At 40.1% G+C, this 27,152-nt stretch overlaps 1 protein-coding gene and 1 non-coding gene across 8 annotated transcripts in view; one reads left to right on the plus strand and one right to left on the minus strand.

Moving 5' to 3' along the window:
- Positions 1-27,152, plus strand: part of PAK1 (p21 (RAC1) activated kinase 1) — a 161,352-nt gene that overhangs the window by 30,798 nt on the left and 103,402 nt on the right. Inside the window, exon 1 of one of the 7 annotated variants that reach the window (XM_043451532.1) lies at positions 3,392-3,407. The exons of 4 other annotated variants lie outside the window; for them this stretch is intronic. The gene's annotated coding sequence lies outside the window, so the exon portion shown is untranslated. Of the gene's footprint in view, positions 1-3,391; positions 3,408-6,034; positions 6,050-27,152 lie in introns of those variants that run through there. 2 more of the 7 variants (XM_043451530.1, XM_043451529.1) reach the window with 2 other exon arrangements.
- Positions 14,631-14,737, minus strand: LOC122431546. Its single transcript, XR_006266563.1, has one exon. It is a non-coding gene; the product is annotated as a U6 spliceosomal RNA (small nuclear RNA).

Genomic DNA, 27,152 nt, shown 5'->3' on the forward strand with positions numbered 1-27,152 from the left:
GGTTTGCATATCTGGTTGTAGCTCACTGGATTGGGGGAATAAGAAGTAAATTGGATTCTTGTCTTTGCTGTGACCTTTGTGCATTCCCTAAAACCTTTGCGTCTCAGGTACTTCCGAGAATAAGAAATCTAGATATTTATCTCTGGCATGTACCAGCTGTCTAATAGCCACAGGCAAATTACTGGGATTCTTTTTGAGCCTCAGTTTTCTCGTTTATAGAATGGAGATTAAAAAGAAATTGTTTATTTATTTTGCTGGGTCTTCATTGCTGCGTGGGCTTTTCTCTAGTTGTGGGTAGCAGGGACTTCTCTCTAGTTGCTATGTGCAGGCTTCTCATTGTGGTGGCTTCTCTTGTTGTGGAGCACAGGCTCTAGGGTGCCTGGGTGTCAGTAGTTTCGGCGCTTGGGCTCTAGAATACAGCCTTAGTAGTTGCTGTGCAGGGGCTTAGTTGCTCCGAGGCATGTGGGATCATCCCGGATCAGGGATCGAACCTTTGTCTCTGGCATTGGCAGGTGGATTCTTTACCAATGAGCCATCAAAGAAGCCCTAGAATGGAGATTATTAAAACTACCTTCCAGGGTTGCTGTGACAGTCAAATATTTGTGGGTACTCAGAATGGTTTGTAGAATCCAAAGTACTCTGTAAATGTGAGGGTTTAGAAAATTTTCAATGGCTGATAACTTGCCCAAGGTGTTAAAATTGCTTGCTGCTCTAGACAGGACTAGATTCCACATTTCCTAAACCTTTCAATTTTCTCATTAACTTGGAAGGTGATTTTTTTCTTCCTGTCTCTTTAATTTTTTTAGCTCTTTTGTTAAGTGGGGCCTGTACGCCTTCTGTATTGGATATTTTCAGTCTCCTTGTTGTAGTGAACAGCATATTGGTTTAGTGGAAAGAACATGGTCTTTGGAGTTGTGTGGATATGAAGTCCAATTCTGCCTATCTTACTAACCAAATCATTTTAACCTCTTTTAGGTTTCAGTTTCTCTATAGATTAAATACAGCATTAAATGAGAAAAGGATATGATAACACTTAGCACTATGCTTGACTGGTAATTTTTTCTTGCTGTTATTATGAGAAGCAGTGGTAGAGGAGGATACTTTTAATGCAGTTGGATAAGTGGCAGGGAAGAGGCCTTTCCATTTGACTACACTGAGCAGTGTCATCTTTTGGTTACTGTTCGAAGTGGGCTTTGTTGGGTTCTCTTCTAGTCTTTGTAACAACTTTAATTTGTATAGTTCCAGCCATTTTAAAAATACTTTTACAGATTATTCTCATTTAATCCTCACAGTACTCTGCAAGGAAAATGTCCCTATATATTCATGGAAATCACAGCTAGAGAGATTAAGTGACTTGGTCACCCTATGCATAAGCAATGGAGACAGTTATTGTTTAAGGGGAAGCTCCAACCCTTGAGGCCTTGGGTTTTGTTTCAGCTGGACTTTTGGTTTCATAACAGGGACTTTCTGATGTAAACCCAGGAAACCTTAGTTTTGTGGTTGCATTAGTTATCTATTGCTCTGTAAATAAATTACCTCTGAAAATTAACAGCTTTAAAAAATAAACATTTATTATCTCACACAATCTCTAAGGGTGAGGAATCTTAGAGTGACTAGGCTGAGTGGTTCTGGCTCAGTGTCCCTAATGAGGTTGCTGTCAAGCTGTTGCCCAGGGCTGCAATTATCTGGAGGCTCAACTGAACCTAGAGGATCCCTTTCCACACTCACTCATCTGGTGGTTGGCCAGCCTCAGTTTCTTGCTGTCTGTTAACAGGCTGACATCTTCAGTTCCTTGCCACATGGCCTCTCCATAGGGCAGCTTACAGCCCTTGAGTTGGCCTCCTCACAGTGAATGATGAGAGGGAGGATAGAGCCACCAGAACAGAAGATACAATGCCTTTTATAGTCTGATTTCAGAAATGACATGCCTTAACTTCTATATTCTTTTGATCATACATACTGACCCTTCTCCCTAATGAGAAAGGATACACAGGGTGTAAATATCAGAAGGCAGGGTATTTGTCTTGGAGGCTGGTTATCACAGTTGTAGAGAATCTTTGAAGCCTAGTTAACCATAATATACAGGTGCAGATTCTGTTCCATGTTTCATGCATGGTGGATACCAGGAGAATTTCCATATGTCTTTAAGGGATGGTTTCTCAGGATGCAGGGAGCAAAGAATCCTTCAGAAGCCTCCTGAGTCTTAATTATCTACTTGCAGTCTAAGTTGGTAATATAATTATGCCTATTTTTACAGATAGACACTTTACTGAGGGGTTGAGACCATGAGAGGATTTCTTTGTCGTTGGTACTATGTGGTGAAATTTTCCTTGGAAGTCTGAGCATTATGATTATTTTACCCTAAGAGAAATTTTGTGGAGAGAACTGTACAGGTCTGTTCACTTAGTGCTTTTAAAAATGCTCTCATATTGATTTGCATGTGATTATCCCAAGGGAGTAGTGTGATGATATGGGAAATCGGCTGCTCTGTAAGTCAGCACCTCTGATTTTTGAGTTCCAGCCTTGGCACTGACTGTGTGGTCTTGATAAAGACATGTTCTCTCTGACCCTAGTTTTCTTCAGTCTAGCATGGAGGTGTTACACTAGAGTCTCAGGGTTTTGAAGTGCAGCCTCACAGAATATGGGGGTGAGATTGGGAAGTGGAAAAGAGGCTGAGGAAGTGGAACTTCCCCATCTCCTTTTCAGGCAGTGCAGTTCTACTTTTTAATCTGTTTAAGTATTGGTGTTTCTGTAAGATTTGATTGGAAGAAAGGTTGAAAGCCTTCAGAAAAAGTTTGGAACTGAGTGGATTGAGTGATCTTAAAAGACTTCTCTGGGTAAAGAAAGGGGTTGGTTTTTCTGATGCCATTGGGTAAGCAGTTGTCTCGGGGTGCTGGAGTACCCTCCTTTCTACATTTCTACAATGAAACAGTGGACCTGGAGAAGGAGGGAACGGGAGTGGAAAAGAAAACTCCTTGGGTAATTTTTGCCCTCCAGAATCTGCTAATCTTTCTGTTGTTGTGTGAGGAGAGAATTGTAGAATTTTAAGACTGAACGTTCCCTTTTAGGACATCTAACACAGCCTTTACTCCACGTTTAGCTTTCTTCTGCAAAGTTCCTGTCAAGCATCTCTCCAGTATCTGCTTGCATACTTCCATGATGGAGAGCGCTCTATTGCTGGAGGCAGATCTTTTCATGGTTTGACATTTTGGCTCTTAAAACTAAAATCTGCTGCTCTATGGGCTTCTAATCACTGGCTCACGTGAGGAAGTTTAGGCTCAGGCAGATGAAATGGTATGTCAGGCCATTGTGTGTGCATCTTCCCTTCCGCCTCCAGCTAAGGGGATCAGACAAGAGACCCATTAGCGTGTTACTGGAGCCTCAGATTCATCCTCGTGTCTTTGTAGGTAAGTGGTTTTTATTAAAACTATTTTTTCTTTTTCATGGATTTGCTGAGTTTATTAGGACTAGAATAATTAGAATGTATTATTCTTCAAATTTACTAGTGTGTGTGTGCGTGTGTGCTAATTTGCTTCAGTCATGTCTGACTCTGTGACCCTGTGGACTGTCGACCACCAGGCTCCTCTGTCCATGGGATTCTCCAGGCAAGAGTAGTGGAGTGGGTTGCCATGCTCTCCTCCAGAAGATCTTTCCCACCTGGGGATTGAACCCATGTCTGTTAGGTCTCCTGCATTGGCAGGCAGGTTCTTTACTCCTAGTACCACCTGGGAAGCCCCCAAGTTTATTAGTACTAGAAAGAAACTTGGTGATCATATGTCTGTTTTGATTATCATTTTATAGATTAATAACTGAATTCCAGAGAGGTAAACACATCTGCTTAATATACAGAAATTCTTATGACAGAACTGAGATTAGGACCTTGGTCTCCTTGTCAGGAGGACCTAGTCCTGGATGTCTTTTCATAGACATCTCTTACAGAGAAGTTGTACCAAATGCTGAAACTTTCTTTTTTAGTGCCATGTGGCTGTGTCCCTTGAGATTTCTATTAGGAGAGACATAGAATCAGTTAAAAATTACATAGATTTTCATCTAAAAATACCATGCTGTTTTTCTACATCACAAGACAAGGTAGAAGAATTCCATCCACAAATATTTATAGAGCACCTATAGGAGCTCATTTGCTATATTCTTTTTTTTTTTTGAAAGATAAGAAGTGATTTATTAGAATAGGATGCTTCTGATGTTTACAACTGGGCAGGCAAGAGGGTGCCATGCCTTGATAACTTACTGGGCTACAGTTTTATAATCAAAGGAAAATGGGGAGGGGAAGAAGAACTTCTTTATCTTTCTTGAGTAGACATCATGCTTCCATCATCAGCTCCTCCTTCAGCTTGAGCAGGGGATTTTCCTTGTCCCTACATGGTTAAGTTAGGTCCACAAATTACTATTTTTTATTTATTTATTTTTTCTTTTTTTTATGTGTTGTTTTTATTTATTTATTTTTTCCATTTATTTTTATTAGTTGGAGGCTAATTACTTTCATTTGCTACATTCTTGAAAATGTCTGTCAGGTCACAATTCAGAATCTTCATTTTGTAAAGCTTCCAAACTCTTCCCTCCCTCCCCTGACCTCCGTGCTTCATGGAAATGTTTTTTACAATAGAACTTTTCATGCTGCGTGGGCAGTGTGGTGTGGTGAAAAGAATATGAATGTTGGATTCAAACCAACAGACCTGGGTTGGATCTTGGCTCTAGTAATTCATGTAAAGTGCTTATCAGCATGCTAGACACATAATAAGAGTTCCTGAAATGTTGGCTACTGTTCCTGTAATTATTTTTTATCATTACTCATGTCTTATTTCTCCCTTTAACCTGGGGGCTCTGAAGGGAAATTTTTTTGTTTTTTAAGCTGTATGTCATAACCCATGAGTTGTGAATTTAACATAGTACGCTGGACCAGCATTTTTAAAAATTAAAAAAGCAAAATGTCAAGTATAATATACCAGAAAAAATGTCAGGATATATTATATACACAAAGAACATGGATTATCTTTTGAAACTTTTGTCTCAGTTTTATATTTATAGGTATGTGTGTGCACGTATGCATGTGTGTGTGTACTGGTCTCCATCTGAATTGTATTATTTTAGGTTGTAGTCAAAACAGTTTGATAAACTCTGCTTTATGGAAGACTGCTATTTATATCTTTTATTCACAAGGCCTAGCACAGGGTGTGGAACACATGTGATGTGCATGAAACTAAGAAAAGGCAGTCAGAAATTAATTGCTTAATATATAATACAGATAGTAAATGAGATATAGGATCAAAGAAAGGGGAAATGGTCTTGAGAAACAACTTAGTAAAATAGTTGTGAGCTTAGGTTTTTGTGTCTGAAAGATCTAGGGGTAAATTGCAGCTCTGCTACTTACTGGCCAAGGCAGTAAGCAGATTAACCTCTGCTGTCCTCATTTTCTTCATCTCTAAGATGGAGATAAATAATTACCTCAGGTTGTGAGGGTTAAATAAGATGAAGTTGCTATAGTGGCTGACACATAATGAACACTTGCTTAATATCTTCATGAATGAAAGTGGTCACAGGAGACTTTTTTGAGGAGGCAGGCACTTGGCCTTGAAGAACTGATAGGAATTAGACGTGGGAAATGTTTGAAAAGTCCTGCATGTAGACTCTGTTAAAGGTATGTCTTGCATGTTTTACTCTGTTAAAGGCCTCAATATTTTTCTCTTACATATCCTTTTTCCATGTTTTCCTCACCAAGATACCCACAGTCTTTTTTCTCTTCAAAACCACTTCCTGGGGAGAAAGTCCAACGTAAGCTGTAACAACTTGCCTTTGGCCCCTCCCTGAGACCAGTTCATTCCCATAGACAGGGAAAAGGAGATTAACCCAAGTTGTCTGACCCAAGTTATACTTTTAGGCAGAACATCTGCCTAACGTCGGGAGACAGTAGAAACCAAAGGAGTTTGAGCGTGGCCTCTGCCAGAAGGGGCCCAGGGCAGGTAAATGGAAAGAAATCTTGGTTTCTTGTCCAAAGCCTAGCCTGAAGCTCTAGAGGCAGGTCCTTGCGAAGGTAGGCAATGAAAGGGTGGGGAGAAATGTCTGCACTTCTCTGACTTCTGATGATGCTAGAAAAGAAACAGATTTTGTTTTCAAACCTGTGGATGAGGGAGGGAGAGTTGAAGACGGGAGAGGCTTAGAGAGAGTGGGGAAGAGAAAAAGGAAGTGCTTGTTAGGTATCTGAATTAGCTGTGGAAGGAGCAACAGTATGCAGTATGCGCTCCAGTGCTGACTTGCCTACTGAGTTTCTGTTCTTTTGTAAACTACTTGCCTGTTTTAGCTCTGTAAGGAGCTCTCTAAAGTCTCTTTCAGGTCTAAAACTTTTCTATCTATTTAATAGCATCTAGAAGAAAGATTCAGATAAAATAGGAGTCTGGAGGAGAGAGAGAACTTCTGTTTGACTTGTTTGGTCTGTATTGGAGTTTCTCAGTGTTGAGACTAATGATATTTTAGATCATACAGTTTTATGTTGGGGGCTCAGGCCTATATATTGTCGGATGTTTAGCTGCATCCTTGTCCTCTGCCCCATAGTATCTACCCCCACTCCAGTTGTGACACTTAGGAATGTCTATAGATGTTGCCAAATATCCCCTAGGGAATAAGATCAGCCCTTATTGAAAACCAGTAATGTATATACCCACAAATTGTGGGGACAGCTAAAAGTTAAATTTAATGATGATGATGTTTTTCTGTCACTAAGTTGTATCCAATTCTTTGTGACCCCATGGACTGCAGCCTGCCAGGCTACTTCTTGGAGTTTGCTGAAATTCATGTCCATTGAGTCAGTGATGCTGTCTAACCATCTCATCTTCTGCCGCTGTTTCTTTTGCCCTCAGTCTTTTCCAGCATCAGGATCTTTTCCAGTGAGTCAGTCCTTTGCATCAGGTGGCCAAAGTATTGGAGCATTAGCTTCAGTATCAGTCCTTCCAATGAATATTCAGGGTTGATTTCCTTTAGGATTGACTGGTTTGATCTTGAAATCCGAGGGACTCTCAAGAGTCTTCTCCAGCACCACAATTCAAAAGCATCAATTCTTCAGTGCTCAGTCTTCTTTATGGTCCAGCTCTTACCTCCATATGTGACTACTGGAAAAACCACAGCTTTGACTATATGGGCCTTTAAGATGAATTTGATGATGATGATGATGATGATAAAAAAATCTCATGGCAAGTACCATGTGCCAGAGACTGTTCTAAGGCTTTAAATATATTAACCCACTTAATCTCCATAATAACCCTATGAGTTAGGTACTATTATTGTCCCTGTTTTACAGAGGGGTGAACTGAGGGAATAAGATTAAGTGAATTAATAACTGCTGATATTTTTTATGAAATCCTGTGTCAGGGGCCCCACTAAGCACCTTATCTGTGTTATCTCATTTAATCCTCACAAGCAGTCTGTGAGCTGAGTACAGGTGTTACTGCAGTTTTACAAATGGGAAAGCTGCACTGTCTAATCTGGTCGTGAGCACTGGGGACGCAGGGGAGTGGGTTGGTGCCAGAGTGCTTTTTTCTGTTTTATCTTCAGAATAGTATTGTGAAGTAGATAGAATCATCTCCATTTTATAGTTGTAGACACTGAGGTTCAGAGAAAGGGGAAGAAACTGGTGAGTGGAGCCGGCATTTATTTTGTGTATATATATATTTTTTGTGGTTAACCATGATGCTTCTAGCCACACAAATCAGCAGGCAGTTAAGTGAAAACATGCAGCCAGGGAATGCAGTCCAGTTCAGATCAGTCACTCAGTCGTGTCTGACTCTTTGCGACCCCATGCATCGCAGCACGCCAGGCCTCCCTGTTCATCACCAACTCCCGGAGTTTACTCAAACTCATGTCCATAGAGTTGGTGATGCCATCCAGCCATCTCATCCTCTGTCGCCCCCTTCTCCTCCTGCCCCCAACCCCTCCCAGCATCAGGGTCTTTTCCACTGAGTTAGCTCTTTGCATGAGGTGGCCAAAGTATTGGAGTTTCAGCTTCAGCATCAGTCCTTCCAATGAACACCCAGGACTGATCTCCTTTAGGATGGACTGTTTGGATCTCCTTGCAGTCCTAGGGACTCTCAAGAGTCTTCTCCAGCATCACAGTTCAAAAGCATCAATTCTTCAGCACTCAGCTTTCTTCACAGTCCAACTCTCACATCCATACATGACCACCGGAAAAACCATAGCCTTGACTAGATGGACCTTTGTTGGCAAAGTAATGTCTCTGCTTTTTAATATGCTGTCTAGCTTGGTCATAACTTTCCTTCCAAGGAGTAATTGTCTTTTAATATCATGGCTGCAATCACCATCTGCAGTGATTTTGGAGACCCCAAAAATAAAGTCTGACACTGTTTCCACTGTCTCCCCATCTATTTCGCATGAAGTGACGGGACCAGTACTGAGCCCCTATTTATGATGGAGAGCTGAGAGCCACTCCTCCTGATTTGTAATCTAAAGTTTGTTGGTGAGGTTTTCGTCTGCTCTCCTAGGCACTTCCTGATTGACACTGGCTGTGTATCACAAGTTGTAATTATGTTAAAATTGACTTGCTTATTTCTTTTTTAATATCTGAGTTCTGTAGCATTCCAAAACTCCTAAATACAGACGTACTTGTAAACAGACTGTTCACCACACTGTCTCAGCACAGCGCCTTGTGTGTAGTACTTTGTGAACTTTCTGAATCAGGAGGCACATGGGAAGGGAATAGAGTCAGAATGATTTATTCACGGTCAGACAGCAATTTGGTAGCAGTTTGGGGACTAGATCTGATTTTTCCTATCTTTAGAACCGGAATTCTTTGTAAAACATTGTACTGCTTGCCATGTACCTGTCATACAGTTGAGATTATATGGACTTACTTTGGGGCCTTAGGCAAATCCCTTGGTTTTCCCTTCTATAAACAAAAGTATTAAACAGCTGCTCATTTCTCCTTTCCATCTTTGGTTGCTCACCAGTGGTGTCCTGGTGTGGACTCCAACCACAGGATAAGTGTCTGCTGAGAACCAGGGACACCCCATTCTCCTTGCCAATCCAGATAGGAATCATGTTACCTCTCCTGAACAGTGACTTCATATTTCAGCAATGATGTGGTGGTGAGGTTATAAGGATTGAAACAAAGTAGGTTTACCTTCTAGGGGAAGGAGGCAATTAGGCATCTGCTTACATCTCTTCTTTTTTCAGTATCGCAACTAAGTTTCTGAGTTCATAACTTTAGAGCTTTCTTACTCTTCATTGTACTTTTTGTGTTCTGCTCATTTTCTCTTTAGCTTGTAGGAAAAAGTCACAAAGCTACTTAGGTGAGGAGAATGTCCTTTTCTCTTTGCTTCAATTGTTTTGATCAGTAAAACCAGTGACAATAAATGTCTATCCAGAGAAAATAACTGTCTTAGGAAATTAACTGTATGCAGGGCACTTTTCATGTCTATTTTCTTACTTCATTTTCCAGTCATTTTGCAAAGGTAGTGATTACTATTATTATTACCTTAGTTTTACAAATAAAGAAAATAAGGTTCAGGGAGAAGTCATGGTTGATGCAGGTAGAGAGTAGTAGAACTGGGATTTGAACCTAGGTCTGACTCTTAAGATTGGGTGGCGAAGAGTGCTCATGTCACTCCATCATAATGTGTTTGTGTTTATCAGCTTTATTGAGACATAATTCACATACCAAAAAATTCACTTACTTAAAGTGTCCAGTCAAATTTTTTTTTTTTTTTTAGTATATTCACAGAGTTGTGCAGCCATCATCACGTATTTCACTTTTAGAACATTTTGTCCTCTTAAAAGAAACCCTGTATCCATTAGTAGACACTCACCATTCTCCCCCATCCTCATCACTGTGGCCCTGGGCACTTATTAATCTACTTTTTGTTTCTTTAGATTTGATTTGCCTATTTTGGACATTTCATATGAATAGAATCATACAATATGTGGCCTTTTGTACCCTGTTTCTTTCACTTAGTGTGTTTTCAAGGTTCATCCATGTTGTAACTTGTATCATTTCTTTTTATTGCTGAATAATATTTGGTGACATTTTTTGCTGAATAATGTTTCATTGTATGGATATATCATGTTTTAGTAATCTTTTTATCAGTTGATGGGCATTTGGATTGTTTCCACTTTTCTGCTATTATGAATAATGCTGCTCTGAACTTTTTTGTGTGTGGATGTATATTTTTATTGATCTTAGGTATATATCTAGCAGTGGAATTGTTAGATCAAACAGTAACCCTATGTCTAACTCATTGAGGAACAGTCAGACTTTCTCCCAAAGGAACTACAGCACTGTTGATTCCCATAGCATTATATGAGGATTCTAATTTCTCTACATGCTTATAGACACTTATTATTCTGTCTCTCTCTCTCTCTCTCTCTTTTTTAAATTATCTATTGGGTATGAAATGGTATCTATTTTGTGATTTTGATTTGAATTTCCTTAATGACTAATGATGTTGAGCAACTTTTTATGTGCTTATTGACCACTTGTATATCTTTGGATGGGACAAGTGTCTATTTAGATCATTTGTCCATTTTAAAATTGGGTTGTCCTCTGACTGTTTTTGTTAAGTTCTTTATTTATTCTGGTTACAAGTCCCTCATCAGATACATGGTTTACAAGTATTTTCTCCTATCCCATGGATTGTCTCTTTAGTTTCTTGATGCTATTTCTTATAGCACAAAATTTTGATTTAGTTCAATTTATTTAGTTTTTTTTTTTTTCTTTTGGTACCATATCTAAAAAAACTATTATCTAGTCCAAGGTCATGAATATTTACAGCTATGTTTGCTGCTAAATATTTTGTAGTTTTAGCTTTAATATTTAGAGCTAGGATCCATTTTGAATTACTTGGATATGATGTAGATGTTCCACTTCATGTCCTGTTGTCCTGGTACCACTTGTTGAAGAATATTCTTTACCCATTGAATTTGTCTTGGCATTTTTGTCACAATCATTTTGCTCTTGTTATAAGCATTGATTCTGGAACTCTCAGTTCTGTCCTGTTTGCTCTCTGTGTGTTTGTCTTTATGCTGGTGCCACGTTGCAGCTCGGTGGTCAGCTTTCAAAGTGGGGAGTGTGACTCTGCACTTCTCTTCTTATTTCTCAAGGTGTACAGATTTTTTACTTACTTTATTCTTTTTGCTGCTATATGATGCTATTATAAATGGAATTTTTAAAAATTTCAATGTTTGGGTTATTGAAATTATCATCATACAATTATATAATTATATAATTATCTATATAACTGTATAGAAATACATTGTATTTCTATACAATTATATATAATAGATATATATTATATAGCTATGTAATTGATTTTTGTATTGATTTGTATCCTGCAACCTAGTCAAACTTGTTTATAATTCTCATACTTTTGTGTGTGTGTGTGTTTGTGTGTATGTGTATATGTGTGTGCCTGTATGGGTTCCTCACAATTTTCCATGCACAAGATCATATCATCCCAAATAGAAAACATTTTACTTCTTCCTTTCTAATATGGATACTTTTACTTCTTTGTCTTGCCTCATTGCTCTGGCTGGAACCATCAGTTCAGTCAGTTCAGTTCAGTCGCTTAGTCATGTCCGACTCTTTGTGACCCCATGGACTGCAGCACGTCAGGCTTCCCTGTCCATCACCAATCCCTGGAGCTTGCTCAAACTCATGTCCATTGAGTTGGTGATGCCTTCCTACCATCTCATCTGATGTCATCCCCTTCTCCTCCTGCATTCAATCTTCAGCATCAGGGTCTTTCCCAGTGAGTCAGTTCTTTGCATCAGGTGGCCAAGGTGCTAGAGCTTCAGCTTCAGCATCAGTCTTCCCAATGAATATTCAGGATTGATTTTCTTTAGAATTGACTGGTTTGTTCTCCTTGCAGTCCAAGGGACTCTCAAGAATCTTCTCCAGCACCACAGTTCAAAAGCATCAATTCTTTGGCACTCAGCTTTCTTTATAGTCCAACTCTCAAATCTGTACATGACTACTGGAAAAACCATAGCTTTGACTGTATCGACCTTTGTCGGCAATGTAACGTCTCTTCTTTTTAATATGCTGCTTAGGTTGGTCATAGCTTTTCTTCCAAGGAGCAAGCGTCTTTTAATTTCATGACTGCAGTCATCATCTGCAGGGATTTTGGAGCCCCCCCGCCCCCAATAAAGTCTGTCACTGTTTCCATTTTTTCCCCATCTATTTGCCATGAAGTGATGAGACTGGATGCCCTAATCTTCATTTTTTGAATGTTGAGTTTAAAGCCAACTTTTTAAATCTCCTCTCTCACTTTCATCAAGAAGTTCTTTAGTTCTTCTTTGCTTTCTTCCATAAGAGTGGTGTCATCTGCATATCTGAGATTATTGATATTTCTTCCAGCAATCTTGATTCCAGCTTGTGCTTCATCCATCCCGGCATTTCACATGATGTGTTCTGCATATAAGTTAAATAAACAGGATGACAATAAACAGCCTTATTGTACTCCTTTCCCAATTTGGAACCAGTCCATTGTTCCATGTCTAGTTCTAACTGTGGCTTCTTGACCTGCATACAGATTTCTCAGGAAGCAGGTCAGGTGGTCTAGTACTCCCATCTCTTTAAGAATTTTCCACAGTTTGTTGTGATCCACATAGTTAAGGGCTTTGACATAGTCAATAAAGGAGAAGTAGATGTTTTTCTGGAATTCTTTTGCTTTTCCTATGATCCAGAGGATGTTGGCAAGTTGATCTCTGGTTCCTCTGGCTTTTTTAAATCCAGCTTGAACATCTAGATGTTCATGGTTCACATACTGTTGAAGCCTGGCTTGGAGAATTATGAACATTATTTTGCTAGCGTGTGAGATGAGTGCAATTGTGTGGTAGTTTGAGCATTCTTTGGCATTGCCTTTCTTTGGGATTGGAATGAAAACTGACCTTTTCCGATCCTGTGGTCACTGTTGAGTTTTCCAAATTTGCTGGCATATTGAATGCAACACTTTAACAGCATCATCTTTTAGGATTGGAAATAGCTCAACTGGGATTCCATCACCTCCGCTAGCTTTATTCATAGGGATGCTTCCTAAGGCCAGCTTGACTTCACCTTCCAGGATGTCTGGCTCTAGGTGAGTGATCACACTATTGTGGTTATCTGGGTCATGAAGATCTTTTTTGTATAGTTCTTCTGTGTATTCTTGCCACCTCTTCTTAGTTACTTCTGCTGTTGTTAGGTCTGTACCATTTGTGTCCATTATTGAGCCCATCTTTGCATGAATTGTTCCCTTGGTATCTTTAATTTTCTTGAAGAGGTCTCTAGTCTTTCCCAGTCTATTGTTTTCCTCTATTTCTTTGCAGTGATTATTGAGGAAGGCTTTCTTATCTCTCCTTGCTATTTTTTGGAACTCTGCATTCAAATGGATATATCTTTCCTTTTCTCCTTTGCCTTGTGCTTATCTACTTTTCTCAGCAATATGTAAGGCCTCCTCAGACAACCATTTTGCCCTTTTTCATTTCTTTTTCTTGGGAATGGTCTTGATCACTGCTCCTGTACAATGTCACTAACCTCCGTCCATAGTTCTTCAGGCACTCTATCAGATCTAATCCACTGAATCTATTTGTCACTTCCACTATATAGTCATCAGGGATTTGATTTAGGTCGTTCCTGAATGGTCCAGTGGTTTTCCCTACTTTCTTCAATTTAAGTCTGAATTTTAAAGGCAAATTTTTACGAACAAAGCTAGTGGAGGTGATGGAAACCCATTTGAGCTATTTCAAATCCTAAAGGATGGTGCTGTTAAAGTGCTGCACTCAATACAATGTTAAATAAAAGTGGCAAGAGCAGACGTCCTTCCTTTTTTTTTTTTTTTTCAGACGTCCTTCTTTTGTTCCTGATCTTAGGGAGAAAGCATGCAGTTTTTTTTTTTTTACCAATTACGTATGATATTAGCTGTGGGTTTTTCATGAATACCTTTTATTAGATATTTCCATCTATTCTTGGTTTCTTGAGTGTTTTTATCATGAAAGGGTGTTGATTTTTGTCAGATGCTTTTTCTTTATCAATAAGATGATCTTAATGGTTTTGTCATTTATTGTATTAATATGGTGTATTGATTGATTGAAGTTTGGACATTAAACAAACCTTGCTACCTAGGATCATACTGTGTTTTATGACAAGTACTTATTGGGCACCAACTACTTACCAAGCCTACAGAAGTACATGGATTACTAAGATGTTGGGGCCATTCACTATATTTGAGGAGACAGAAAAACATACAGGCTTAAAGTTGAGAATGAGAGTGAGATAAAGACAGTACCTTGTGTGTTGATATGTGATAAATACTTACCAAATGAACTCCACAGTGACCTTATTTTCAGGCCAGTGATTATAGGGTTGGTTTTTTTCTGTTTGGCCTCACTGTGTGGCTTGCGGAATCTTAGTTCCCCATTTAGGGATTGAAACTGGGTCCCTGGCATTGGAAGCACAGAATCCTAACTACTGGATTGCCAGGGAACTCCTGAGGGTTGGCATATTGTAACTCTTTTTGAGATACCTCCTTTGCCTTCTTCAGGTCTCAGCTTTATCACCTGTACATGGGTAAGTTGGACTTGGTATTTAAGATCCCTTCTAGTTTTTTTTTTTTTTTCTTTTTCTTTTTTTTTTTTATATGGAACGCTTCATGAATTTGCGTGTCATCCTTGCTCAGGGGCCATGCTAATCTTCTCTGTATCGTTCCAATTTTAGTATATGTGCTGCCGAAGCAAGCACTCCCTTCTAGTTTTAACATAGTGTGAAATTACTTGCTTTTTAAAGGGCTTCCTTCACCTAAGTCTGTCTGAAGAGTTTGTTTTTTTGATAAGTTTCATGTGGCTTAGGTAGTTAGGTGACTATTCTAGTTCTGAATGGTAAAAAGATTCTTAACTCCTTGTTAGTGAAGTGAAATCGCTCAGTCGTGTACGACTCTTTGCGACCCTGTGGACTATAGCCTACCAGGCTCCTCCTTCCATGGGATTCTCCAGGCAAGAATACTGGAGTGGGTTACCATTTCCTTCTCCAGGGGATCTTCCCGACCCAGGGATCAAACCCGGTCTCTCGCATTGGAGGCAGACGCTTTCACCTCTGTTAGTTGGCCTTAATTACACTCGCATCTCAGAGAGATTATTTTCTTTCATATTATTCCAAATTCTGGTGAAAAGGGATAACCCTTGTGAAAGGCTATGTTCCTAGGTAACATGTAAGTTTTATGAGAGGGAAGGGCCACTAGGAGTATATTTCAGGGTTCAGCTATATTTGTAAGTTAAACATTGGGCACATCAGTGCATTCTATTTAGGTTTCAGTTTCTCATCTGTCAAATTGAAAAGAGAATATCACTTATTGTGTAATCTCACAGGCATCATACTAGTTGTAAATGATATCCTAGATGCATGTAGAATTGTGTATAAATGTGACTTATTTGCAGAAGTTGAGTTACAAATAATGTAAATAATGTATGAAATAATGTGAATAGAAACAGTAATGCAAATGATTGTCAATGTTGTAAACAATAATGCAAATAATAGCAAAACATTATAGAAATGTAGCAAAATATGCCTAAATAATAGACATATTTTAAACCCCTACTGTTCATGGCACTTTTGCTATGTGCTTTAAGCATTATCTCTTCAACACTTCACAAGAACTTTATCTCATTTTGTAGGTGAGGAAATTCCAGTTCAGAAGAATTAAATAATGAGCCCAACATGGCAGAGTATGGAATTGAAACTAGACCTAACTCTGCGTTTCATGGCTGTCTCATTACTGTTGATGTTCAGTTTGCTAACTTGGTCAAGATGGTGTCTGCCAGGCTTCTCCACTGTGAAGTTATAAGTAATAAGTATTTTATAGGAAGGTACTATGAAACTATATGAGTATATTTTTCTTTGCCAAACAATGTATTTAATTATTTTTACCTGTTTGGACTCATAACCTCCTACTTTATTCAACGGGTAACAATCTATTGCTGTATCATTATTTTGATCCTCAAATTCTGCCTGATTTGGTGAGTAGGAACATCATTCAGGTTTACTTCTATCTGCTTTGGACATGTCCTATTTTGACCACTCCCTTTGTTTCTGACCCAACAAGATATTCTAGACTCATTTGTGCTTTCTGTGCCCCAGCCCTGTAGTGATCCATTTCGTCAAGGAGCCATCGTTTCTTTTGTTGTTAAGTAGTGTTTAGAAGCCAGGGTCTGGCTGCTGGTATGCTTATTGTTATTGGGTTGATGTTGCTCCCAGTCCCTGTCTGTGGACACAGTGAGGAAATGAGGTTCCAGTTCCCTATGACAGACTCTTCACACTGTGTGGATGCCCTCCTCATTCTGTATAGGTTCCAACACACTAAATCAGGCTGCTTCACCACTGGACTCTTCACTTCTTTACTCTGGACTCTGACGCAGTGTATCAGGCACCCATCCCCACACCCAGTATGCATGCCCTCCTTGCTGTACTGAGTCTGCCAGCCTGCCCCCTGTGTGGATGCCCCTCTGTCCTCCTCGACCTCTGATTCTCCTTCCTAGTCTTCCGCTCCCTTCTCCACTGCCCGTTGTAGGCCGCTTTCACTCTGCTAAGGCTCTGATCACAAGGTTGGGTTGCCCTCATCATTTCTTAACTAGGCTGTCATAACACAGTAGATTCCCAACAGTCTTACTGCTGCTATCTTCCCTTACCTTACATACTTCTGCTGTAGTGATCTTTCTAAAATATTTCAAATGCCACAGCTTTGCTTAATAATAGTTCCCTTTGCTTGTAGAATAATTTTCAAGTTCCTTAGGCTGACATTAAAGATTTCCTAAGATCTGACCCAAATGTACCTTTCCTGCCTCATTTGTTATTAATTCTTCTCTGTACCCTGCACTCCAGTCATGGTCCCTGGCCATTCCTTAGACAAACCTCAGTACATTTACTCTTTCATTTTGCCTTTGCCTTCTTCTCTATCAGTCTAGCCAACTCCTTTTTTCACTATCTGACAGAATCCCTAGGGGTCCTATTTCAGACATCTGGTGTGGCATGTCAGAGACTGACTACAATGTGGAGGGGATTTCCAAGGGGAGGGATTACCTGGTGAAGCCTCTCTGACCTTCATAGTAAAAATTAATCCCTTTTGTTCTTCTGATGTAGTGCTTCCCTCGTTCTTTCTATTTCCATGATTAACTTTTATCTGTTATCTCTGGTTCATTGGCTAGTCCTTGAAAGCACCTGATGGAACTTATTGAGGTAATGAATTCTGAGTTGTGAGCCTTTTTAAAAAAAATTTTATTGAAGTATAGTTGATTTACAATATTGTGTTTATTTTCTGCTTTAAAGCAAGTGACTCAATTATACACACACATATATATATATTTAAAATTTTCTTTTCCAATATGATTTATCATCTGGTATTGACTGTAGTTCCCTGTTCTATACAGTAGGGTCTTGTTATTTAGCCACCCTGTATATAATAGTTTTCATCTGCTAATCCCAAACTCCCAAGTCTTCCCTCTGCATCCCCCGCAGCACCCACAAGTCTGTTCTTTATATTTGTGAGTCTGTTTTTGTTTTGTACATATGTTTGTGTTGTATTTTAGATTCCACATATAAGTGATATCCTGTGGTGATTGTCTTTCTCTTTCTGACTTCACTTAGCATGATAATTTCTAGGTGCATCCATGTTGCTGAAAATGGCATGATTTCATTCTTTTTAATGGCTGAGTAATATTCCATTGCATGTGCACGCACACACACACACACGTCACATTTTCTTTATCCATTCATCTGTCGGGACATTTAGATTGTCTCCATGTTTGGCTGTTATAAATAGTGTTGCTGTGCATGTAGGGGTGCATGTGTCCTTTTAAATTATAGTTTTGTCTGGGTACAGCTCCAGGAGCGGGATTGCTGGATCATATGGCAGCAGTGAATCTGTTGTTTTTATTTAAAATCTGTTTATAGACATTGTGAGGTCCAGAAGGCTTACTATAGGAAGGAGTTTGGACCGTGGCACAGCTGGGTCAGATACCTGCCCTATACCAGGGCTCTTTCTGATAAAATTATATATTTACACAGTTTTTGTAAATTCCAAATATAATTTTTAAATGATTTTTTTATGCTCTTATTCCAAATAAAAGAATTTGCTGGCTATATGTATATGGGCATTTAAAACTGCAAGTAATAGCAGCTACATCACAACCAAAAAATCTCTACCCCAAACTGTATGAAGGACAGTATAATGACAATGTGTGTCTACTGACAGCCTGTTTGCCATTCAGTCTGTCTCCAGAGAGGCATTTAGGAAGAAATATCAGCAAAGGAGAGTTTTAGACTTTCTCAATGACTTGGCTTTTCTTTTCTGCTCTAAGTTTTAATTGTCTCATTTCAAAGCCTAGGCTCTTTCCATACTTCATAATCATAGTAATGAATGGTAAAAATAAATATTTAAACTAATTGGTTCATAGATTGTCAGTTGTATACACAGACTAAACAGTGCAGCACTTTGCCAAAAATAAGTGTAGCATTGCTTAAACTTTGTGTATTAGCAGCAGTTCTTTGTAATTGGGTTCAGTGGTGTATTTTGCACTACCTGGAGTTACAGTTTTTAATCTGTCAGTAAATGAAATGTGCTTTACCTTCCAAAAAATAGATAGTTCACTTTTGAGATTTTCAGTCTAAAATAATTTCAAAGTTGATGTCAGAATATTTTCTAATACTATACATATTCAGTATTTAGCTCATCCTACTGAGGTGTGGCACCACAGAAATTGCTGTCAAGCTGTACTTACTTATAAGGCTAACTTAGTTTGATTTGGCCTGAGAGATGGTGAAATGTTCTCAATTCAAGATTATCACTGTTCTATCGGTCTAGAGGTAACTGAGATTAAAGAAACATAAAAGCTTTTATTCTGTAGTGTTGGGGAAGCAGAATGGGAAGATCTTTAGGATGTGATGGACTGATATTTACTAATATTTACTAGGTTTGTAGTCTTTGTCAAGTGTTAAGCTCTCTGTGCCTTATTTTTCTGATCTGTAAAATGAGGATGATAAAGCCAATTTTTTAGAGCTGTTAAAATAAATATGTTTCTTCTAGGGAAGACTGATTTTGACTTTGTCAGTGACAAGCGGGATCCCAGTCATCAACCTAAGAATTGTCTCTGGCCAAGTGTATCATTTCATACTTCCCAAGCCACTTCTACTCATATTATCTTATATAATCTCCACAGTGTGTTCTGAGAGGAAAAGACTGTGTGGTTGTTTCCACTTGAAAAAAATGAGGAAACTGATGCTCAGAAAAATTAGGTAGATTGTCTGGGGACCACGATTTCCAAGTCCCAGTTTAGGACACTTCTTTTGTGCACTGCCCAGTCCTTGGAAAGGGCAGTGTGGTGAAAGAGTCCTGAATTGAAAGTCAAGAACATCCTGATTATAGTTTTAGCTAGAAGAATTTGGGAAAGTCATCTCAGTTTCTACTTTATGGAGACAAAAATGCTGACTGTTGTGTCTAACTCACTTTGATTTGTTTATTCAGCAGACAATTATCAAACACTTACCGTGCTATACACTGTGGTATGCCTGGTTCCTTCCCTGAGGCTCCTTACACTTCACTGTGGATAGTACATCGTCTGTATGAATGAGAAGAGCTATAACGTGTGTGTGTGTGTGTGTGTGTGGTGGCGTTGAAGGGTGGCCTGGTGATGGTTAGCAGTGCAGTTAGCAGTGCAGGAGAGAGGGCTTTGGGACTGGGTTTGCTTGTGAGGAGAAATCTCTCAGGGTTGTGTGCAAGAATTAAATTGGATGATGGGTATGATTGTGCTTTGTTGATTGTAAATAACTGCATAAATATTAGAAATTGTCATATCTTATAGAACAGGGAGGGAATCCCCAACCCCTCGGCCGCAGATTGGTGCCAGTCTTTGGGCTATTAGGAACCAGGCCACGTAGCAGGAAGTGAGTGGCATGTGAATGAGCAAAGCTGCATCTGTATTTATAGTTGCTCCCCATTGCTCACATTACTGCCTGAGCTTCACCTTCTGTCAGATCAGGCATTAGATTCTCATAGGAGCCCAAACCCTACTGCATTTGAATCATCCTGAAACCATATCCTCCTTCTCCCCACCCCCATCTATGGAAAAATTGTCTTCCACAAAAGTGGTCACTAGTGCCAAAAGGACTTTCCTGGTGGCTCAGATGGTAAAGAATCCACCTGCAATGTGGGAGACCTGGGTTCAGTCCCTGCGTTGGGAAGATCCCCTGGAGGAGGACGTGGCAACCCGCTCCAGTATTCTTGACTGGAGAATCCCCACGGACAGAGGAGTCTGGCGGGCTACAGTCCCTGGGGTCGCAAAGAGTCGGATACGACTGAGCAGCTAAGCACAGCACACAGTGCTAAAAAGGTGAAAGACCACTGTTACAGAGGGCACTTCTTTCCTAAAGCCTTGGCTGACCTAGTGGAGCACTATGGTTGGAGTCTAAGCTTAATTAAGAAGAAAATTTTCAGTGGCAAGAAGGATTGGGAGCTCATTAAAGAAAGCTCCATGTCTTAAAGTGTTTGGAGTCTAGGAGTCCTTCAGTTGGAACATACCTTTTATCTTTTGCTTTGATGATGTGGTAGACCTTCAAACTGCTTTGGGTTTATAACGAACTTATTTATAATCATCTTTTTAAAGAAGCACTTGTGTTCCTGCAGCATTTTAAATATTTAGGAGAGATATTTAAGGCAGCCTTGGAAACAAGAATATATCGTGGGATATAAGAGGAATCAGAGCAAGACAAAGAGAAATTGGATGGCTGTGCGAGAAGATACATTATATTTTTATTTTTTAGTTTTGTTTGGATTTAGTTGATATAATTATTGAGAACCTTTTATGTATGAGGCTTTAAGTACTGAGGGAACAGAAATGAGTGAATGAAGCATTTCCTTATCAATGAGACTTATATTCTGGCTGGAGATGCACAGTGCCTGTGGTAAATAGATGAGAGGAGTTTCCATGAAGTGCTCTCATATCCTAAGGGAGGAGGACCAACTGAAACTTCTGGGCAGGACTGCCTCAGAGAGGGCCAGTTAGAGGACACCTGAAGATTAAGAGTTTCCCAGGAAACAAAAGGAGATAAGGCCATTCCAGTCAGAAATAACAGCATGAACAAAGGCATGAAGGCTTAGGGTACTATCTGGTACTTAAAGCATTCGGTAAATACACATAAATCTGAGACTTTTGGTTCAAGATGGCAGAGTAGAAGGACATATGCTTATCTCTTACTGCGAGAGCACCAGAATCACAACTAGCTGTTGAACACTCAGTCAGTTCAGTCTCTCAGTCGTGTCCGACTCTTTGCGGCCCCATGAATCGCAGCACGCCAGGCCTCCCTGTCCATCACCAACTCCCCGAGTTTACTCAAACTCATGTCCATAGAGTCGGTGATGCCATCCAGCCATCTCATCCTCTGCCGTCCCCTTCTCCTCCTGCCTCCAATCCCTCCCAGCATCAGGGTCTTTTCCAATGAGTCAACTCTTCGCATGAGGTGGCCAAAGTATTGAGTTTCACTAGAACCCACCAGAAAAAGATACCTCACATCCAAAGTCAAAGAAGAAGCTGCAGCAAGACGGTAGGAGGGGTGCAATCATGATAAAATCAAATCCCATACCACCGGGTGGGTAACCCACAAACTGGAGAACAATAATACCAAAGAAGTTTTCCCACTGTTGTGAATGTTCTGAACCCCATGTCAGGCTTCTCAGCCTGGGGATCTGACAGAGGGCCTGAGAATCCCCAGGGTATGTGACCTAGAAGGTCAGCAGGATTTGATTACAGGACTTCCACAGGACTGGGGGAAGCAGAGACTCCAGTCTTGGAGGGCACAGACAAATCTTGTGCATGCCAAGACCCAGAGGAAAGGAGCAGTGATCCCAGTGGAGACTGAACCAAACTACCTGCTAGTGTTGAAGGGTCTCCTGTGGAGGCGTGGCTTGGGGGGGCTCACCACAGGGTTAGGGCTTCAGCCTATCAGTTTTGGAGGTGAGGGAGGGAGGACAATTCAGTCATAATAATATATTAACAAACACTTTTAGTAAATGGGGATAAGTGGGCAGATTGCTCTGAGGACTATAAGTAGAGTGATTAACTCTGTTTGAGGGATTCTGGAAAACCTTTCTAGAGGTGGTGACATTTGAACAGAGTTCAAAAGGATAAGCCAGAGGGGGAAATTATGGGAGAGTACTTTGTTACTGCATCCTCCCTGCTGAGAGGTTGATTGGAGGTATTAATACCTTAAATGTTATCCATTTCATTCTTGGATACCTCTGATTATTATAATGTTCTTATATTGATACAAAATAGACTCTCTACTTGGTAGAGAAGACAAGGTGATTTTTATAACATATGACAAGATAATCACTCTTGGGCAGTCACTTCTTTAGGCCAATCCTAAGATTACATCCACATTTCTTTTCTGGCCTTCATTGTTCTTTCTAGTTTCTTCCTGACTGGTCTTTCCAGTTTCACTTATTCATTCAGCCATTATTTACCATACTCCTACTGTGTGCAAGGAATAGTTATTAGGTCTGAAGATAAACGAAAAGTTTTTGCTTGTGGGGCATTTATTCTGTTGGTGGGAGTCAACCAATAAACAAATAAATATCTCAGTTGATGTTAAGTGCTGTGCATACAAATAAAGGAGGGTAGGAGGGAATAAAGAGTGCAGGGATGGAGTGAAGAGAGGTTTTTGTTGTTTTATAAAGAGTAGTCAGGGAAGACCTCTGATGAAGTGATATTTGAGTAGAGACCTGAAGGAGCTGAGAAAACAAGTCATATGGATATCTGGGGAGAAATATCTTTAGACAGGTGACCAAAGGTACCAAGATTGAGAGGTGGGAGTGTATATGTCCTGTTGGTAAAAGCCATTATACCCGGAGCAGAGTGAGTGAAGGAGGGAGAAGGAGACCCAGGTCAGAGATACAGCAGAGTAAGATGAGGGGTGGAGGAGGAGGATAGAGGTGAGATCATGTATGGCCTTGTAGGTCTTCATAAGGACTTTAGCTTTTACACTGAGTGATTTGGGAAGCCACTGGAAGATTTTGAGCAGAAGAGAGTGATGTGGTCTGAGACTTACATTGTAAGAGGATCATTTTGGAAGGCAAGAATGGATCTGTTAAGAGTCTACTGCAATACTCTAAGCCAGAGTTTCTCCACAGTGGCACTATTAACATTTTGGGTCAGATAATTTTTTGTTATGAGGGGCTTTCCTGTGCATTATAGTGTAATTAGTAGCATTCTTGACCTCTACCCATTACATGCCAGTAGTACCTCCCCAGTTGTGCCAGCACAAATTTTTCTAGACATGGCTAGCTTTCTCCTTTGGAGAAAAATTTCTCTTCCTAGCCTTGAAATACTGAGTACCACTATCCCTGAGTCAGGAAGATCCTCTAGAATAGGAAATGGAACCCCACTCCAGTATTCTAGCCTGGAAAATTCCATTGGCTGAGGAGCCGGCTACAGTCCATGGGACTGCAAAGAGTTGTCGTGACTGAGCAACTGAGCACACATGCATACACGCTTATACACTATTCTAGGTAAAAGTTGCTGATGGTGTGGACCAAGGTGGTAGCAGTGAAGTAAAGGTGATGAGAGTGATTGGATTATAGATCAATATTGAAGGTAGAGTTGGAATTTGCTGGTGGCCTTGATGTGAAGGTGATAGGAAAAGTGGAGTCAAAGATGAATCAGATTTTTTGGCTTGAGTAACTGGAAGAGTAGAACTACCATTTATTGAAAGGGGGGCAAGTGAAGAAACAACAGATTTTTGGATCTGTTAAGTCTGACTGTCAGTGACACATTTGTCTTCTGTTGTCTTTATAAATACTCTGTCTTTGAAGGTAGGAAATAGGTCTCCTCATGTTTTCATCCTTTGTGACTGCACTGAATCTAGCGTATGGAACAAATTCAGAAAATGGTGAATGAGTAATGAGATTATTTACTATTTCCTTGAATATCTAGATTATTTACTATTCCTAAATAGAGCTCATGTTTTTTCATTCTTTGGGCCTTTGCTTTTGTGGTTCCCTCAAGATGACTCCCTATCCTCACCCCTATTGTCAGTACCTTTATCTGTGAAAAAATTCTACTCCTAAAACCCAGCCCAGGTACTGTCTCCTCTACAAAACTTCGAGCTCTACAGATGTAATTGATGTCTTCCTTTGTACTTTTTTGCCTTGTTTGAACTTCAAGTACATTTTGATTTAGTTAGTTGCTTTGGAACTGACTGCCACGGAGTACATTTTTGCCTTTCCCTGCTCTTTCCATCCCTCCATTGCTTATTTCTTTTCTTGAAATATTTTGGTAAGCTATTATTGTTTGCTTATTTATTTTATACTCTGCCTCACTTCATAGTCCTTAATAGACAATTGGTTCTGCCATCTAATTACAAGAAAGCATGGTATATTAGATGACTGTTTTAAGAGAACCAAAATCATCATTGACTGACTTCCTCTTATGTTTAACTGGTAATATCAGAGGTTGGAGGAGTTTTTGGAGGAGGTCGCCATTAACTCCACCATAGAGCTGCCGGAACTTACACAGGACTGGGGAAACAGACTCTTGGAGGGCACAAACAAAACCTTGTGTGCACCAGGACCTAGGAGAAAGGAGTAGTGATCCCACAAAAGACTGACCCAGACTTGCCCCTGAGTGTCCAGGAGTCTCCAGCAAGGCATGGGTCAGTGGTGGCCTGCTGCAGGGTCAGTGGCATTGAGTGCAGCAGTGCGTGCATGGGACCTTTTGAAGGAGGTTGCCATTATCTTCATTACCTCCATCATAGTTTGGCCTCAGTTCAAATAACAGGGAGGGAACACAGCCCTGCTCATCAACAGAAAATTAAAGTTTTGCTGAGCATGGGCCTACCCATCAGAACAAGACCCAGTTTCCCCCTTAGTCAGTCTCTCCCATCAGGAAGCTTCCATTAGCCTCTTATCCTTATCCCTCAGAGGGCAGACAGAATGAAAACCACAATCACAGAAAACTAACCGAATTGATCACACGGACCACAGCCTTGTCTAACTCAATGAAACTATGAGCCATGCCATGTAGGGCCACCCAAAACGGATGGGTCATGGTGGAGAGTTCTGACAAAATATGGTCCATGGGAGAAGGGAATGGCAAACCACTTCAGTATTCTTGCCCTGAGAACGCCATGAACCGTATGAAAAGGCAAAAAGATAGGACACTGAAAGATGACCTCTCCAGGTCGGTAGGTGCCTAATATGCTACTGGAGAAGACAGGAGAAATAACTCCAGAAAGAATGAAGAGACGGAGCCAAAGCAAAAACAACACCCAGTTGTGGATGTCACTGGTGATGGAAGTAAAGTCTGATGCTGTAAAGAGCAGTATTGCATAGGAACCTGGAATGTTAGGCCCATGAATCAAGGCAAATTGGAAGTGACCAAACAGGAGATGGCAAGAGTGAACATCGACATTTTAGGAATCAGTGAACTAAAATGAACTGGAATGGGTGAATTTAACTCAGATGACAATTATATCTACTACTGTGGGCAAGAATTCCTTAGAATACATGGAGTAGCCCTCATAGTCAACAAAAGAGTCCAAAATGCAGTACTTGGATGCAATCTCATAAATGCCAGAATGACCTCTGTTTCCAAAGCAAACCATTCAGTGTCACAGTAATCCAAGTCTATGCTCTGACCAGTAAAGCTGAAGAAGCTGAAGTTGAACGGTTCTGTGAAGACCTACAAGACCTTCTAGAACTAACACCCAAAAAAGATGTCCTTTTCATTATAGGGGACTGGAATGCAAAGGTAAGAAGTCAAGAGATACCTGAAGTAACAGGCAAATTGTCCATGGAGTACAAAACAAAGCAGGTCAAAGGCTAACAGAGTTTTGCCGAGAATGCACTAGTCATAGCAAACACCCTCTTCCAACAACACAAGAGAAGACTCTACACATGGACATTATACCGAAATCAGGTTGATTATATTCTTTGCAGCCAGAGATGGAGATACTCTATACAGTCAGCAAAAACAAGGCCGGGAGCTGACTGTGGCTCAGATCATGAACTCCTTATTGCCAAATTCAGACTTAAATTGAAGAAGGTAGGGAAAACCACTAGGTCATTCAGGTATGACCTAAATCAAATCCCTTACTATTATACAGTGGCAGTGACAAATAGATTCAGTGGATTAGAGCTGACAGAGTGCCTGAAGAACTATGGATGGAGGTTCGTGACATTGTACAGGAGGCAGTGATGAAGAGCATTCCCAAGAAAAAGAAATGCAAAAAAGCAAAATGGCTGCCTGAGGAGGCCTTACAAATAGTTGAGAAAAGAGGCGAAGCAAAAGGCAATGGAGAAAAGGAAACATATATCCATCTGAATGAAGAGTTCGCAAGAGTAACAAGGAGAGATAAGAAAGCCTTCCTCAGTGATCAATGCAAAGAAATAGAGGAAAACAATAGAATGGGAAAGACTAGAGATCGCCTCAAGAAAATTACATGTATACCAAGGGAACATTTCATGCAAAGATGGGCACAATAAAGGACAGAAATGGTATGGACCTAACAGAAGCAGAAGATATTAAGAAGAGGTGGCAAGAATATACAGAAGAACTATACAAAAAAGATCTTCATGACCAGATAACCATGATGGTGTGATCACTCACCTGGAGCCAGACATCCTGGAATGTGAAGTCAAGCGGGCCTTAGGAAGCATCACTATGAACAAAGCTAGTGGAGGTGATGGAATTCCAGTTGAGCTCTTTCAAATCCCAAAAGATGATGCTGTGAAAGTGCTGCACTCAATATGCCAGCAAATTTGGAAAACTCAGCAGTGGCCACAGGACTGGAAAAGGTCAGTTTTCATTCCAATCCCAAAGAAAGGCAATGCCAAAGAATGCTCAAACTACCACACAATTGCACTCATTTCACACGCTAGCAAAATAATGCTGAAAATTCTCTAAGCCAGGCTTCAACAGTACATGAACTGTGAACTTCCAGATATTCAAGCTGGATTTAGAAAAGTCAGAGGAACCAGAGATCAGATTACCAACATCCATTGGATCGTCGAAAAAGCAAGAGAGTTCCAATAAAACATCTACTTCTGCTTTAGTGACTATGCCAAAACCTTTGACTGTATAGATTACAACAGACTGTGTAAAATTTTTCAACAGAT

The sequence above is a fragment of the Cervus canadensis genome, chromosome 29 (genome assembly GCF_019320065.1).
Source record: "Cervus canadensis isolate Bull #8, Minnesota chromosome 29, ASM1932006v1, whole genome shotgun sequence".
NCBI lineage: Eukaryota > Metazoa > Chordata > Mammalia > Artiodactyla > Cervidae > Cervus > Cervus canadensis.